Source organism: Chrysemys picta, chromosome 11 (assembly GCF_011386835.1).
Source record: "Chrysemys picta bellii isolate R12L10 chromosome 11, ASM1138683v2, whole genome shotgun sequence".
Lineage (NCBI taxonomy): Eukaryota > Metazoa > Chordata > Testudines > Emydidae > Chrysemys > Chrysemys picta.
This window is the reverse complement of record NC_088801.1, coordinates 49588274-49603389: the sequence shown is the minus strand read 5'-3', so window position 1 is coordinate 49603389 and position 15116 is coordinate 49588274. Positions and strand designations below refer to the sequence as shown.

Sequence of the window (15116 nt, the reverse complement as noted above, 5' to 3'; positions counted from 1 at the left end):
ATTTGGCAGTTGTAAGATTGTCAATCTTGTATGTTATCCCAGCACAAAATTCACTTCCAATATTTTTTGAAGATGGCTAGGATGCCACCAACAGATGATAAACTAGAAAGGAATAAAGATTTGGTTTTTGGGTAACATCTTTAATATCAGACAAAGAACAGACAAATATATGGCCTACTACAGAAACAGATTTATTTCCTAATGCACTCTTAATTTCAAAGATTTCCTTGAGACAGAAACAGATCTTTGAAAATTGGGTCACAGGCCATGAGAATATATTGTTTGCTGCTGCAATAAAAGGAAGAAGGCTCCTACTGCATTATAGAATGCATAATTAGCACATAGTCTTTGGGCTTGATTATCCTCTCACATGTGTACAAATCCAGGGTCACTGAAGTCAATGGAGTAAGCAATGTGAACAACTGGAGTAAGTGAGAGGAGAATACGACGCTTTCTGTCTAATACAGTTGTAAGGACTTAGACTCTTATTGGAAAGACCTTGGTACATGTTTGTGTTTGTTTCGATATAAGTCCTTACCACCAAACTGCTCCCAAAGATTCTTTATTCACAAAAAATTCCTCTGAAGTAGGATTTTTACAAGGTTCATTTAGCTGTCTTGTGGCTTCCTTCTTTGGGTCTCTTTCTCACTTCTGCAAATCTTAGTTGAGCAGCCAGAGTTGTTTGAAAGGTCAGCAACAGCTATAATAAAAATGCTTGATTTCCAATCTGGATTGCTTGCCTTAACAAATAGCGAATCAGATGGAATATCTCAAAACAAGGCTGTGAAGCTGAGTAATGCTTAGTAATGTTTTTTACAAAATTATCAGATTTTGGTTTTCTTAAACTTGGGGAAAGTGCCAAAAACCAGCTTACGTGTTTTCAGAGTTCATAACTTTGGCTTAGAAAGAATCCCTTTCTAATAGAACAAGTACATTTTGGGATTCTTTAGACATTTGTAGATAGAATTGTATGTTCTTTGCTTTTTTTAAGTCAAAAGTTTAGAAGAATTCCTGGATGAAATTCCTTTTGTGATTCTTTTGCTTTAATTTCTTATATAATGTACTGTATCTGATTATCTGTTCATTCATATTGTATCGTCTTTGTATTCCTGCAAGACAATTCCATGGGAGCTTTATTTTTAAGCTTTTTATGCTGGCATTCTATGGAAATGGGCACCAGAAAGATTTTGAAACAATGTATTTGTGTTAAAAGGTGAATTATCTGTAGGCACAGTTGTGACCCATGTTTCATACCCAGATCAGGGCAATAAGAAATCAAAGACCATTAGCTTACTTGCCTGTACGAGCTACCTGTATTACTGGTCACAGCCCAACGGGGGAAAACAGCTGTTGAGGGGCCACTTCTCCTGGTGGACAAGAATGGCAGGGCCAGGGGTAGATAGATCCTTCTGTCTATTCTTCCCCAAAAGTTCAAGCCTGGGCATCTGAGCCTGTGGGGATGGAGGGGAGTAGTTTGCACCAGATGTAGAGCAGACACAGGATATTTCTCCTTTGGAGCAAGGGGGAGCTAGGAACTTGTGCTACCCCAGAACCAGTCACTATTTGCTGTCTCTTACTTATGGCTTGTGGCCATCAATAATAACACTGAATGTTAAAAGCCTTACTTATTTTCAGTGGGACTACTAGTATAATAAGGTACTACTTAGCATAACAAAAGGCAATAGAACCAGGCCTATCTATTCCTTGATTGTGACTGGAGGGCATATCCTTCTGGTAATTCACAGGAATGTGTTCTTCCATTTTAAATGGTTTTGATAGAATAGAGTGTGTGTGTGGCGGGGGGAGAGGGTGGTTCTACTCAGTCAGGGTGACTCCACTGTGAAACAGTACAGACAGAGATGACTTATTTAGCATATAGGAATCAAGATGTGATCTGAGAAATCTGGCTATAGCATTATCTGCAGCTGGTGTTGTGCACACACACCATATTCATTACATAAAAGTGCTTTCCATTTCTATAGGCAACATTGTCTACCCTGGGGTCCCCTAGAGGTTTGTGAGTACAATCCACTGACTATACCTAGCACTAAAGCAAACTAAGCTATTTTGCAGTCTTCTGACGTGGTTTGAAGCTCTCCATTTCACTGTGAGCAAGGATGGCAGATTCTGGTATTAAGCCAGACAGGACATATATTATTCCACCTCCCTGGAGAAGCAGGTCCTATAATCCTGTACAGAGCCGCCCTTGGGCTCTGCCACCTTTTTGTTTTCTTTTTCCAGTTGTCTGCATGTAAGAACAAATCCAGGAGCCTTGGAATTGTTGGAAGAAATGGCCTCATGCAGTAGTTTTGGAGATGTGAAAAGACATTGCAGAAAGTACTCCCAGTGAGGCTAGCTGGAGGGGCCCTTGCTCAGAAATTGAGAACTTTCCACTGATTCATTATTTCAGGAGGCATAGACTGACTTTCACATAGGCTTGCAGGTGATCTAGAGAAGGCTGCTTCTGTTCCTTAATTCTCTTTTCAATACTGTTCTGTCTTTCTGCGCTCTTACCTCTTGTCATTTCCGTGCCTTATATTTCGCCCTTCCATCTTTCCTAAATCTAACCTGTGTTTAACCTTTCCCTGCCATGGCTACTAGAATGCTGGTTCTCACTGAGATGAATTAGCTCTCCTGATGCCAGCAGTTGCTTGCAAAAGGTCAAATTCTGCCTCTTGCACCTTTGTGAAGTGAGTGAGGTTGTTCAAGGGGTAACTGAGGGCAGAATTTAGCTGAAAGATTTAAAGGAGATGCTACCTTGATGCAGTTTAGGACTAATTAAAATTAGGAGTGGAAGATGTTTCACTCACAGCTAGAGACAAGACCAGGAAACCATCTTAAAAACAAAAAATATTGCACATAAATCTTAATATATACAATTGGACTTGTTTCCAGTAATCACTGGAAACCAGGCAGATTTGTCTGAAGTACAACAGTATGGTCTAGCGAATAAGTCACTGGACTGGGAGTCAGAACATGTCGGTTCCATTCCTGGTTTTCCCTCTAACTTGCTGTGTGACCTTGGACAAGTCACTTCACCTCTCTGTACCTTTATTTCCCCTTCCACCTTTTTAAGTCTTGTTTATTGAAGGTGAAAACTCTTTAGGCAGGGACTTTCTCTTACTATATTTGTGCAGTGCCTAGCACAATGGAGTCCTGATTTCAGATGGGGACTCTATGTGCATAAAATAGTTGCATATTTTGTGTTTCTTATTTCTGATTATAAAATGGTTCTTACTCTGTTCATATTTCCTTGTAATTGAGTTACGTTTCTTCTTCAAAACATCCCAGCATAAGAATAAACCATGATATTCTTGATTGCATTGGCCTATTTGAAGTAGCGTATTTCTGGACTAAGGCAGGTGTTTGCTTTTGGGAAAGAAACAAAGAAGAAACTTTATCCATAAAGTTTCATTGGTTTGAAAGACAAAACATCTGCGACACTCTGAACCTGCTTCAGTACTAATGTAACTGTAGGGAGATCTCTTCTTCCTCCAAATCAGTGCTGCTCTTATCAGTACATGTCAGAAAGATTTTGTAGCATTTGGGTGACCAAAGGAAAATTGAGCGATTAAAAGCATGTTAGAGGAAAAAGTTGAGACAACCAAGAACTTGTTGATCTTAAGAATCTAATACCTTGAACCTCAGGAAAAGACTAATTAGGGAATCAAAACAAATGTTCATTTTTTTTCAAGATATGTTTAGTAGCCATGAGGCCTCCAATCCTACAAGCTGTTCCCCGTAGACTCTGCAGGGACTGGCCCACATGGAGCAGCTTATAGGACTTGGGGCTAGGTTTGCATGTGAGGGCAATTCCATGCTATAAAGGGAAGATTTAGGGCCCCCCAGACCCGCTATGCCCAGTGCCCCCCCAATGCCCAGTGCCCTGCACAATACCACCTCTGCCCAGCACCCCCCACAGCACCTCCACTCCCTAGTGCCCCAACACACACAGATCTTCCCCGCCCCCTCACACCCCAGCACTCCCCAGAGACTCCCTCCCCCATGTCCTGCCCCCCCGGCTGCACTCACTGGCCCTGCTGGGAGGTGATTGTATCTGCCAGGCTGAGCCGGCAGTGCAGCCAGGGCTGTCCTGGGGTGGGGAATCGTGCGATCAGCCAGGCCAGCCTCCCTCAGGACCCACTTGCCTGTAGGGGCCCAGCCAAGGCCCCCACACTGCCCCCCATCCCCAACTGGCCAGGCTTCTGCACCAGTCCCAGGCGGCTCAGCTCCGGGGAGACAGACAGGCCCCAGAGGTGGTGGGAAGCAGAGACTGCCCGGAGCCAGAGGTGCACTGGTGTGGGGCCAGGGGCCAGAGAGGAGCAGGGTGTGGGGCCAGGGGACTGAGAGGAGCAAGGGGTGGGGCCAGGGGGCTGAGAGCAGTGTGTGGTGGGCAGGGGAGCCAGCAGGGTCTCAGGGCGCAGTGCAAGCGGAGCAGGCCGGGGTCCCCTCTGAGCATGGACCTGGCTCCAGGGAGCCACTGGCACCATTGTAAACCCAGGACTGGCAGGGATGAAGTCCCTAGAGCGCCCTCTCTGCTGGGCAGAAGCCTCTAGCCCCACCATCCCGTCACAGGGCAGAAGCCACAAACTCCCCTTCCACCTGTCTGGAAGGTGGAGAATGGGTGTGGGGCATGATAGGCTACACAAGCCACACTTTAATTGTAAAAAACGCCGCAGTTTGGCCACCCTATAATTATGGCTGTCTTTCTTCTTCAGAAAACTTCATTTTTTAAAGTTTCAGATATAGATATTTATAAATATTATTTATTAATTCCAGTATACTTACTATGGTTCCTTTTGTGTTATACATCCCCTCAGCACACATTAGGCCACCTGATTATAGATCTGAGCTTTTCCATAAGCACTACGACTGTGGCACTTATTTAGCCTAGAGGAACCCAAGGGTACTGTATGCAAGTTGTAGTCAGATGTAGGACATGTATTTTTTTTCTGTAGTATTGAGCTATGCTAAATAACTACTATATTACATAAATTTAACCTTGTACTGATTATACTGTATGTCAAAGGTGATGTCTTTTTATACGACCAGAGAATAGGTAGTAGTTAAGGAATGTATGCTTTAATTATCCAAAAATGATTTCATTTGCACTCTTCATGTTTTAGTTTCCAGGATACTCATGATATGAGTTTGCAATGGAGCAGACATAAGGACGTTAATGTAAACCATTTCTAAGGCTAAATTTGTTTACTTCAGTCCCTTGGAAGCACCTCTTACCTTGGCCAAATAGTTATGGTTGATTCATTTTTGTCTCAAAGGCCTATGCATTCACCCCTTCATTCGTAAAGCTGGTCTTGAACTTCAGTGACCCTCTGTTTCCATGATCTTTGCTTTCCTGGAATGGAAAAATGCTGCATAGAGGATCATCCACAGTCAGAATCTTTGATCTCAACTTGTTTTCCAAAATCTAACATTCGTGAAAAATACTTCACTCACACAGACACTGAATCTCACATGATGGCAGAACCAAGGTGCCTGTGAGAGTAAATTTGAAATATGAACATTTATAGCTCCAACAAAGATTTTGCCATACAGCAAAATTGCTTGGGGAGGAAAAGAATCTCAGCAACCTGTCTCCACTGACCCTACTTTATAAGACAGTCTCATAGGGCCAATTCCTGTCAGAGAGGAAAGTGCTACTTAAGTCAGTATAAACTGCACCACTTTCAGACCCTGAAACATGTCTATTTCAAACTGAAGCTACAAAATCTCATTATTATTGACCGATCCCCTCTCATCAATATAGTGTCTCATTATCTTTTACCTAAAAGAAGTACTTCAGTAGAGCAGTAGTAAAAGCCCCCACCATCATCAAGACCTTATAAAGCACTGAGTTCCAGGCTGAAATAGTGCTGTTCGGAAACCAAACCTAATCAGCTCATAGTAAAACAATCTGATTAGCAAAGAATAAATCCTGGTTATAATAACCTTCAAAATAGACCTTGTCTTCTGGGATTCTCCTTCCAGTGTTGTAGTTTTCCATGCAACTGTATGAAATCCATCCCTTTATTTGAAGTGCCTGTATGTTTTCCTCCCCCTTCTGGGGTATGAAGTGTGATCTCCTAAAATAGTTGCCCCAAAAATTCTCTCCCAATCTGACCCTTCTTTTGATACTCTCTCTGTTTCAGGCAATTTTCCTCCTCCCTTTTGATTCTAAACTTTTTCAGTATGTGATCTATTTCCCTGGCCATAAAAATCCTCCCCACCCACTCCACCCTTAAGATCCCCAATCTGGCATTGTTCTTTCTTACTCCTCTGAAACCAAAGATGCTAATGACTTTTTACCAGACAAATCTAAAGGTCTCTCTTCTTTCCTTGTTCACTTAGAAATTATGGTTACGTCCTCCCCATGTCCTTGCCATACATTTCTCTTGACTACTACAACCTCTTGTTCATGGACGACATCTACTTTGCCTTACAGTTCATTTAAAATGTCACTACCAAGATAACTTCCCTCCTCCCCAACTCAGATAAAAGCTCTGCTCTTCAATTTCTATATTGGCATCCTCTTTTTTCCCCCTGCACCTATTAACCTAGCTGACCTGTTCATAGCATACCATACTAGTCTGAGGGCTGTTTCTCCAGCAGCTGTGAAGTGCAAACAAGGTTCAGTTGCAAAGCAGTTTGATTTTTTTTCTTTTTAGTGCTGGCTATCCATTTAAAATATGGACCTTAATTCCAATAAATAATATTTATAGTAAGGATAATTATTTTTAAAATTGGAGTTAAGCAATTTCCAACACTATTTGAATAGTCAGTTTTTTCTCAGTGTTTCAGGAAAGTTACCCCAACCACTTGCCAGGTGATAACCTGCTCTGGCTTAGATTTGCAGCAAATGGAAATGTTTTCTGTCATGAAAGATGACACATTTGACCAATGAACTTGCTACATCTACTAGCATCCCTAAGCAAAGTTGGAGCATTTAAAAATTCTCTGAATTTTGATATGACTAATTCCCCTTACACAATGCTGGCAAAGATTATAGCTTTTTATAAAACGGGTAAAAACATTTTATAAACTACTTCTAATCCTGTCTCTCATTTATGGACTAGGAATTAATATGTCTCTTGGCATGTATACCACCATAATGAAGTAATTTTGAACTTAAGTGGTGGAATATAACCTGTGAGTCCAGGGTTGTGCAATCATAATGAAGCTTCCTATTAACACTTAAATATGCGAACACTGGAAACATTGCCCTGGTAGATAGGTAGTCAGTCATATCTGAAGGTACTCGGCAGCTTACTGTCTTTGAAAGTTTCTACCAGGTATTTATTATCACAGATGAATACACAGGACTCAATACTGTACCTACTTAGGTTCCTTTGTGAACTCCTTTGTGGCTTAAAAAGAAGCCAAAAGCAGATAGATCTCAATCCCCCAACATGCAGAAGTTCCTAGCTGGCATCAAGCCAGAAGAACAATTTCCTACAACACTAACTTGCGGCTCCTGACATAAGGGTCATGGTAGGAATAGGAGGAGGCATGACTGAAACTCTGCTGAGTTCTGGCATTTCCTGAATTGCACTGTGGGTTGGTAATTTAAACCATTGCACCAGCAATTCCTATTCACAGTGCACTGCATCTGTGGAGGACCACACTGTGGTTAGCTTTGCTCAAAGCAAGTCTAAGAGTAACAGTTCTGTGATCACCTGTGTACTGCTGAAAGCATTTTTTTACGTGGGTGCATGGGCTATTTTGTAGGTGTGTAAAGGGACCATACTGATTAATATGCCAGCTGTTTCAAGTGTAGACCATGCCTAAGCTAAGATTTATAGACCTTTTAGGAGGAGTGTATTTGAAGGGAATGGAAAGCGAGAAAGGGTCATTGCAGGGTTGTGGAGTGAGGGGTTTTGACATCAGGGCTGAATGTAAGGAGGCATTGATATGAGTATGGGAGAAGAACATGAAGGGGCAATTAGTTGTGGGGTTTGGGCAGAGCAAAGGGGAAAACAGAGGACCTAGAAGTTGCTAGATTAGAGAGGGAGTCAGGAACCAGATTTTGCAGAGGCCTTGAAGAACTAATTATTAATGATTTTTTTGTATAGCACTTTAAAGATGTAAAGCATTATGTAATTGCTATGATTTATCAATGAATATAGCTCCTTTTAGAAGTTGCTAATAAGAGTGCATTTTTAAATGCAAAATGTTGGCAAAATTTACTTAGTCAATCAAACCACCTTTGAATCTATATAACTTTTACCACATGATTTTCATCATGTATTTAACAGTTTACTGCATATAAAAGACTCCTAATTTCTTTGCAAATGGGACCCTGAAGAATGCAAGACAAGGAACAAGATTCTTTAATGTTTTACTGAGTTGCTATGGGACTTTACTGTATCTTCTTCAACAGTTAGCCGGACAGTTGGCCCTAGCAATCATTCGCCATTTGGTCCGTTCCTGCGCAACCGCAAAGGCTTGATGGCCTGAGAGTTCAACATCGGAACAGACTTGATGAACCCAGGTAATAGGGGGGTTTCCTCTGGGCGGTCTCCACCCCTTGGTTGGTGGAATTTTATCCCGGATGTTACAAGCCACCCAGAGAATGGCGTTCACTGGAACGTCTTGTGGCATCCTTGCAACATATCCAAAAAGGGTAAGGCACTGCCTGCGGACAATGGTCCCAGTAGTCTGTAGACCCGAGCGACCATCAACATCTGCCTTACAGATGAAGTCATTCCACTTTATGTCCAATATATGACGTTGACATTTCAGCTTTGTCCAGTCTGAGCTGTGTAGTGTTGATGTTTCGCAGCCGTACAACAGTATGGGAAGGCTACAGCTCGAATAAATCCTGAACTTGCTTGTCATACTAAGATGATGTTGATTCCATATCCATTGTAAACAGCCCATGGCAGATACTGCGATGCCAATCCGATGGAGAACCTCTATGTGAGAACTGGTAAGTAAAGAACCCATATAGCAAAAGTTGGAAACTGATTCGACAGTTTTATTGTTCAAAGAGATTGGAGTCACAGGTAGACCTGGTCCAAGATTTTGCAGTTTTGTCTTTTGGTCTCCATGTTTCATGGTCAATCTTAGCTGACTCCTCCTCCGTTCTGGAGTGCCTCACGAAACCTGTCAGGACTCTGTACTAAGAGAACAATGTCATCAACATAGTCAAGATCTGTGAGTGAGAGATCACTGATCTCAATGCCTATGACTTTACTGTATGGCTACCTTTTTTCTTTTCTGAAGTTGTATATGCCTTCCATGCTGCAGGATATACTATTTTTGTAGAATTCACAGTTTTAACAATCTGACATACCAACATCAAACCTTGTTTCAAACACATATAACATACTTACTTTTTCAGGTGTTCTTGAAACAGGATAAACAACCAGGCCTATTTTGGATTCTCTTGGTGAAACCTAACTTATTTGGAATCTGCTTTCCAAACTAAAGAAATATGCTGGGCCAGATTCTCCAGTTCACCAAGTTCACTTTATGCTGCTAATATGGCACAAAGCGAATTCACACAGCCAGAGATGTGTATTGCAGGACTCCAATCTGGGCATGAGGAATCTCCCCTGGATCAAAACTGTGGCAGTAGCTCCGCTGCCTCCTGCAACAGCTCCATAGCAGAACTCCACCACCCTACTGCACCGCAATTCCACCAGTTGGCACATGGGGTGTTAGGGTAGAACGGAGGCTTGGCGGAGCCAGGCTCTGGTATGCTCAATTCCTGGCTGGTGTCAGATACCTGAAGGAAATTTCCTCAGTGATGTAAATAAAATCAATCACCAGCAGCTTTTACTAATGTCAGCGATAGGTGGCTGATGATCAGGAAGTCACAAACTGCTCCCCAGCAGCGTGGGCAATAGGTGTCAAGCTTGCCAGAGGTTGGGCACAGTGGAAAAACAAGCACCCTTTGATTTATGTGGCGGATACACTTCTTAAAAACTTAGATTAAGAGCCCAATTCTTCAAGGTCTCCATAGAGAGAGCTCTCAGTGAAACCAATGGGATGGGAGTTCTATAGTGCTTGAGGATCCAGGCCCCAAATCACTTTTCTATGCATAAAGTGTCCCTGCCCCTCCCCCCCAAAAAAATTGGCCATTCAATGACAGCTGTGACAACATGTCCTAAATCACTCAGTCTGGATATAGGTTAAATAAAAGACAAGTGTTTATCAGTAAATACGTCTTATTTAAGTAAGTGTGTGTATGTGTGTGTTTTCAGAGGTACAGCAAGTTGGTTAATGCAGTTAGAGAGCAGTCATGCTAATGTGCCAGAAGATCAACACATGAGAAGTTATATTTCAGGGATAAATCTAATGAGCCATATTCAGAATATAGATTCTGTGGCACTTCATTTAGATTCTCTTCTACTCGGACATGATTGGCCAAACTCAGATGTAAAAGTGATGAGAATAGCAGGTGTACATTTAGACTCGCACCCACTTACCAACTATAAACAACAGAGTGTCCTGTGGCACCTTTGAGACTAACAGAAGTATTGGGAGCATAAGCTTTCATGGGTAAGAACCTCACTTCTTCAGATGTCAGTCTTGCATCTGAAGAAGTGAGGTTCTTACCCACGAAAGCTTATGCTCCCAATACTTCTGTTAGTCTTAAAGGTGCCACAGGACCCTCTGTTGCTTTTTACAGATTCAGACTAACACGGCTACCCCTCTGATACTTAACTATAAACAAGTAGTTCTAAGTTGGTTTAATACAAACATATTAAAGGGCCAGAAGAAAATGTAAATTTCATCATCTTAGATTACCTTAGTCTCTCAGATTCACCTCTGAATTTGGCCCACTATGTACAATATGGCTTCTTCCTATTGTCTTTGTCTTTAGTGGCTGCTATGAAAGTAGAGCTAAGTGCTGGCAGGTAATGTTTGATTACTACATGATGCTAGCCAACACTGTCAATTGTTTGCCTTTGGACAAAAAGATTTTCACATTGTCACTCTTAAGTACAGAATGAAAATTCATCTTTGACTAAACCCCTATTGCATATGTATCAAGTCCTCTTTTTAAATGAAGATAACGTACACAATGCCTTCTTATAAATAGACTATATACCCCACAACCATTCATTAGGACACAAGAAATGTAGTCAAAAGATAATGTATTTAAAGCTTATAATATTTCATAATTTTTATTTCATTTTAGAAAAATCTGTTATTATATTGAGACAAATCTTAAATGATGAAACTAATGAACCCTAACAAAACTAATCCGGCTTCCTTCTGTAATGTTTACAAGTAAAATTAAAGAACTACCAACTGATTTATTCTGCTAATCAAATTGTCCAGCCATAGTGCTATGTAATGAAATACATCAAACTTGTTTGAAGTAGGAGCAGAAATTGGAGATCAAGCCTGTTGGAAAGATGATGATCTCGGACTTTTCAATTAATAAATGGATAATGGAAATATTCCCGAGGCAGTGGTTCTCAACCAGGGGTCTGGGGACTCTTGTGGGCGGGGGGCCGTGAACAGGTTTCAGGGAGACCGCCAAACAGGACCAGTGTTAGACTCACTGGGGTCCCAGGGCAGAAAGCTGAAGCCCCACTTCTCAGTTATATTGCATTTTTTTCTGTCTTTTGGCCTAGAAATTGGCGAGTATGCACTTCTAAGGATAAGGATATAAGTATATTTCTTAATATATGGATCCCTGTACACAATTTTGTTAATGAAAAACGGATGCCGTAGACCAAGGCTTGCACAAAAGGACCCTTTGTATTAGGGTGTTCTCTTATTTAAGTAGCCACTTCAGTGTGTCCCATTTGAAGCTGGCGGGCTGCTTCATCAGGAAAGAAGGGGTGCTATGCCTCAGGTTGTTCTAGGCCTTTGCCTTGGGGCACAATTTATTATTCAGAAACTCATGAAGGAATACAAAACAAAACAATTCCCCTGGCTAAAGCGGGTGGCAGTCCCAAGAGGCCTTTCCTGCTTTTCCTCTCTCAATGTCCTGAAGGAAGTCATGCCTGGGCAACCTTTTAAACCTTTCCTGGCTGTTACACCAAGGTTTCTAGTACAACTTTTTTAGGTCTTCAGTTAGGACTTAACCCTGCACCCATTGAATTAATGGCAAAGCTCTCAGTGATTAAAGGGTGCAAGATCAGGCCTTTTAGATTACTTGTACCAGCCAGCCAATTTTTTTCTGCATCCTTTGGATGGTCACTTGAAGACAAGTTTCACCATATGTTGCAGTCTCATGTAACTTGCATTCAATGATAGTAATTTAGCCCCAATTTAGCATGTTGCATAACTTTAAGCATCAATGGGCCTACTCACTAGCTTAGAGTTAGAAAGGTGCTTAAGTACTTTGCTGAATCAGGGCCAAATTACATACAGTATTCTTTCTTCTTTTTCCTTTCTATGTATTTCATAAATATTCAATCGGTTCTGTAATAGTGCAAAAAAGTAAACAGTCTGAAGAGAGAGGCGCCTATCACAGTGTCACAACTTTATAATAACTCTCTACAAAAAATGAGAGCTCACCGTGCAGACAGTTTTAACAAATAATGATGAGGGGGGAAGATGAGGGACCAATGGCTTTCAGCTCCATGAGGAAACTACCTAATATTGCAGAATCATTGGCCCAGATTTCCTCCAGTGCTCTGTCCCCTTTTTTAGTGCTATAAAACTTCCCTAAATGGGTATGTAGCGGGGTGGTTACCCCGCTCCTGCCCTGAAGGGCTTAAAACAGCCCTGGGGGAAGGTTGTGGCTGGGACCTGCTAAGCTGGGCTGATTGGGAAGCAGCTGCAGCTGGGCCACACCCCAATCAGGCCTCAGCTGGCCTTATATAAAAAGGCTGTGAGCCAGAGGTCAAGCAGTCTCTCTTTGCCTTCAGAGGGAGAATGGCCTGGCTGCAGTAAGCTAGAGACAGAGTACCTGAGTGGAGCAGGGCTGGGGACAAGCTGGGGAGCTCCAGCCTGGAAAGCCCCAGGCTGCAGCCTAGTAGGAGGCCAAGGGGTACTGGGGGTTGCAGAGGGCAGCCCAGGGGTAGGCCAAGGCAGCAGGTCCAAACCCAACCTTGCCTGTGATGAGTGGCCTATACTGCAGTCTGCCCCAGGGAGCGGGGGCTAGTTGGTGACTGGCAGTGGCCTTATTCTGAGGTGAGGTAGGGATAGTGGGTGGGGATTCCCTGGGGAGGGGAGACCCTAGTACTGAGGGGTGTACTGCCAGGGGGCAGCACCCCAAATAAAAGGGCACCGGGGTGTGGGAGGGACACAGGGGCCGGAGGACAGGAGGACCACCGGCCTGCAGGGCTGAAATAAGGTAATTCCCGGAGACGACCAGCAGGAGGCGCCACAGGGGTGAGTCCACTCCTCTACAGGGTAGGAGGGACTCCAAGACAATGTGGAGCTGGTGTAGGCCTCCCTCCAGATTTGCATTTCCTCCCTCCAGTCATGCCAACTAGAGCTACGGATCTGGGCTATTAAGAGTTTATTTGGGGTTGGTATGTGATATTTGTCATTGACAGTTCCATAACTTTTGACTAACGTATAAATCTTGATTGGCAAATTGATAAAGATGTATTCGTGTCCATTACTGGCTCCCCTCTGACAGCTTGTGCATTTCCTCTGGTAGGATTGCAACTGGGTGGCCTCCAACCACTAATGATAGTATGGCCAGGATAGGATAGAGTTGCAATGTAAACACATACACATGAGTGTTTAAATTCTATAGCTGTGTAACTCCACTCACTGTAAGTGCTTCTGGGCAGAGGTTATCTTTTTGTTGTGTTAAAATAGTGCCTTGAAAAATGAGACTGAAGCATCTCGGTGCTACCACAGTACAAAAAATAAATAGTCCCATGATAATAGCTCAGTTGACAAGAGAAGAAGCATCAAGCTCACTGTCTGATACATAATATAGTCCATATGAAGGATTGATTTTTATGAATTACTCATCAAGGAAAACCTTTGTCAAATGAATATATCTAGTGTAGAGTGGCAGAATATTCATTTCAAAGGTTCATTTTTTCACTTTATTAGAAATGTATGGTTAGTACAGCTGACTGATAAATTATTTTATGTGTGACTGTCCTGTCAAAGCATAAAAATCAGCACTTTCCAAAGCCACTGGAATGATAAAAAGAATTACATTGTGCATTTTATTTCCCAGTTGAACTTTACATTTTAAATGAAATTAGGCCCAGTCTTGAAACCATTGAACTCAATGGGAGATTTGCCACTGACTCCAGTGGCAGCAGGGCTGGACCTATCATGTTGTTAAGTATTTACTTTTATAATCAGACTTTATATTCAAGATAAATGAAGTTTAACCAGATAATGGGCAATACATGGTTTAGATCAGAAGGTATATAAAGACTCTGAGTGAAATCCTGGCCCCACTGACATCAATAGCAAAACCCTTATGGACTACAATGGGATCAGGATTTCACCCTATGATGATATGGTATAAAGCCTGTATCATCAGGAGGATGGGGTGACTGCATTATTCACTATTATTATTTTGAATAATTGGTAAGCAAAAATGTCTGAGCCACCCTTTTTAATGGACAAGGTAATTTTTTCCCCTTCACTAATGACACAAATGCTTAGAGACAAGGTAGGTGAGGTAATATCGTGTATTAGACCAACTTTTGTTGGTGAAAGAGACAAGCTTTTGACCTACACAGAGCTTAAGACTTTAACTTCAAAACAAAAGACATTGCCTTTGGACTGAGAGACCAAGCATGGAAACCTTTGCCTCAAAGGACAATTTTTGAGAAAGCTGTGAAAGATTCAAAAGAGGGGCTTAGAATGGAAGTTAGAATGTAACCTGAACTACAGCTTTCTCTCCAATAAAAGCTATAACATGGGCAGTCCCTCTTGCCTATTGAAATCACTGAGATTCTGCAGGTGCCCATTTGTTCAAATTCAATCTCAGGATCAGAGCTTGTATTGAGAAACAACAACGTTTTTTAAACAGTGGCTACTTTCAAGGCTCACCAAAAAGATGCGAAAAGTAAGCAACTTAAACCAGCCTTTGTCTTAACTGTAATATGTTTGTCTTGTGCTGATGCCGCATAAAAGATCAGTAAATCTTATTTCTCAAACTTCGCTACAAGCATGCCCCCTTGTACTAACAAAAAGTGTATGAATAAACTTGCTTTGTACACACGTTT

At 42.0% G+C, this 15116-nt stretch overlaps 1 protein-coding gene across 1 annotated transcript in view; it reads left to right on the top strand.

Annotated features, from left to right (window-relative positions):
* Positions 1 to 15116, top strand: part of TFPI (tissue factor pathway inhibitor) — a 251892-nt gene that overhangs the window by 13545 nt on the left and 223231 nt on the right. The gene's annotated exons all lie outside the window — the stretch shown is intronic.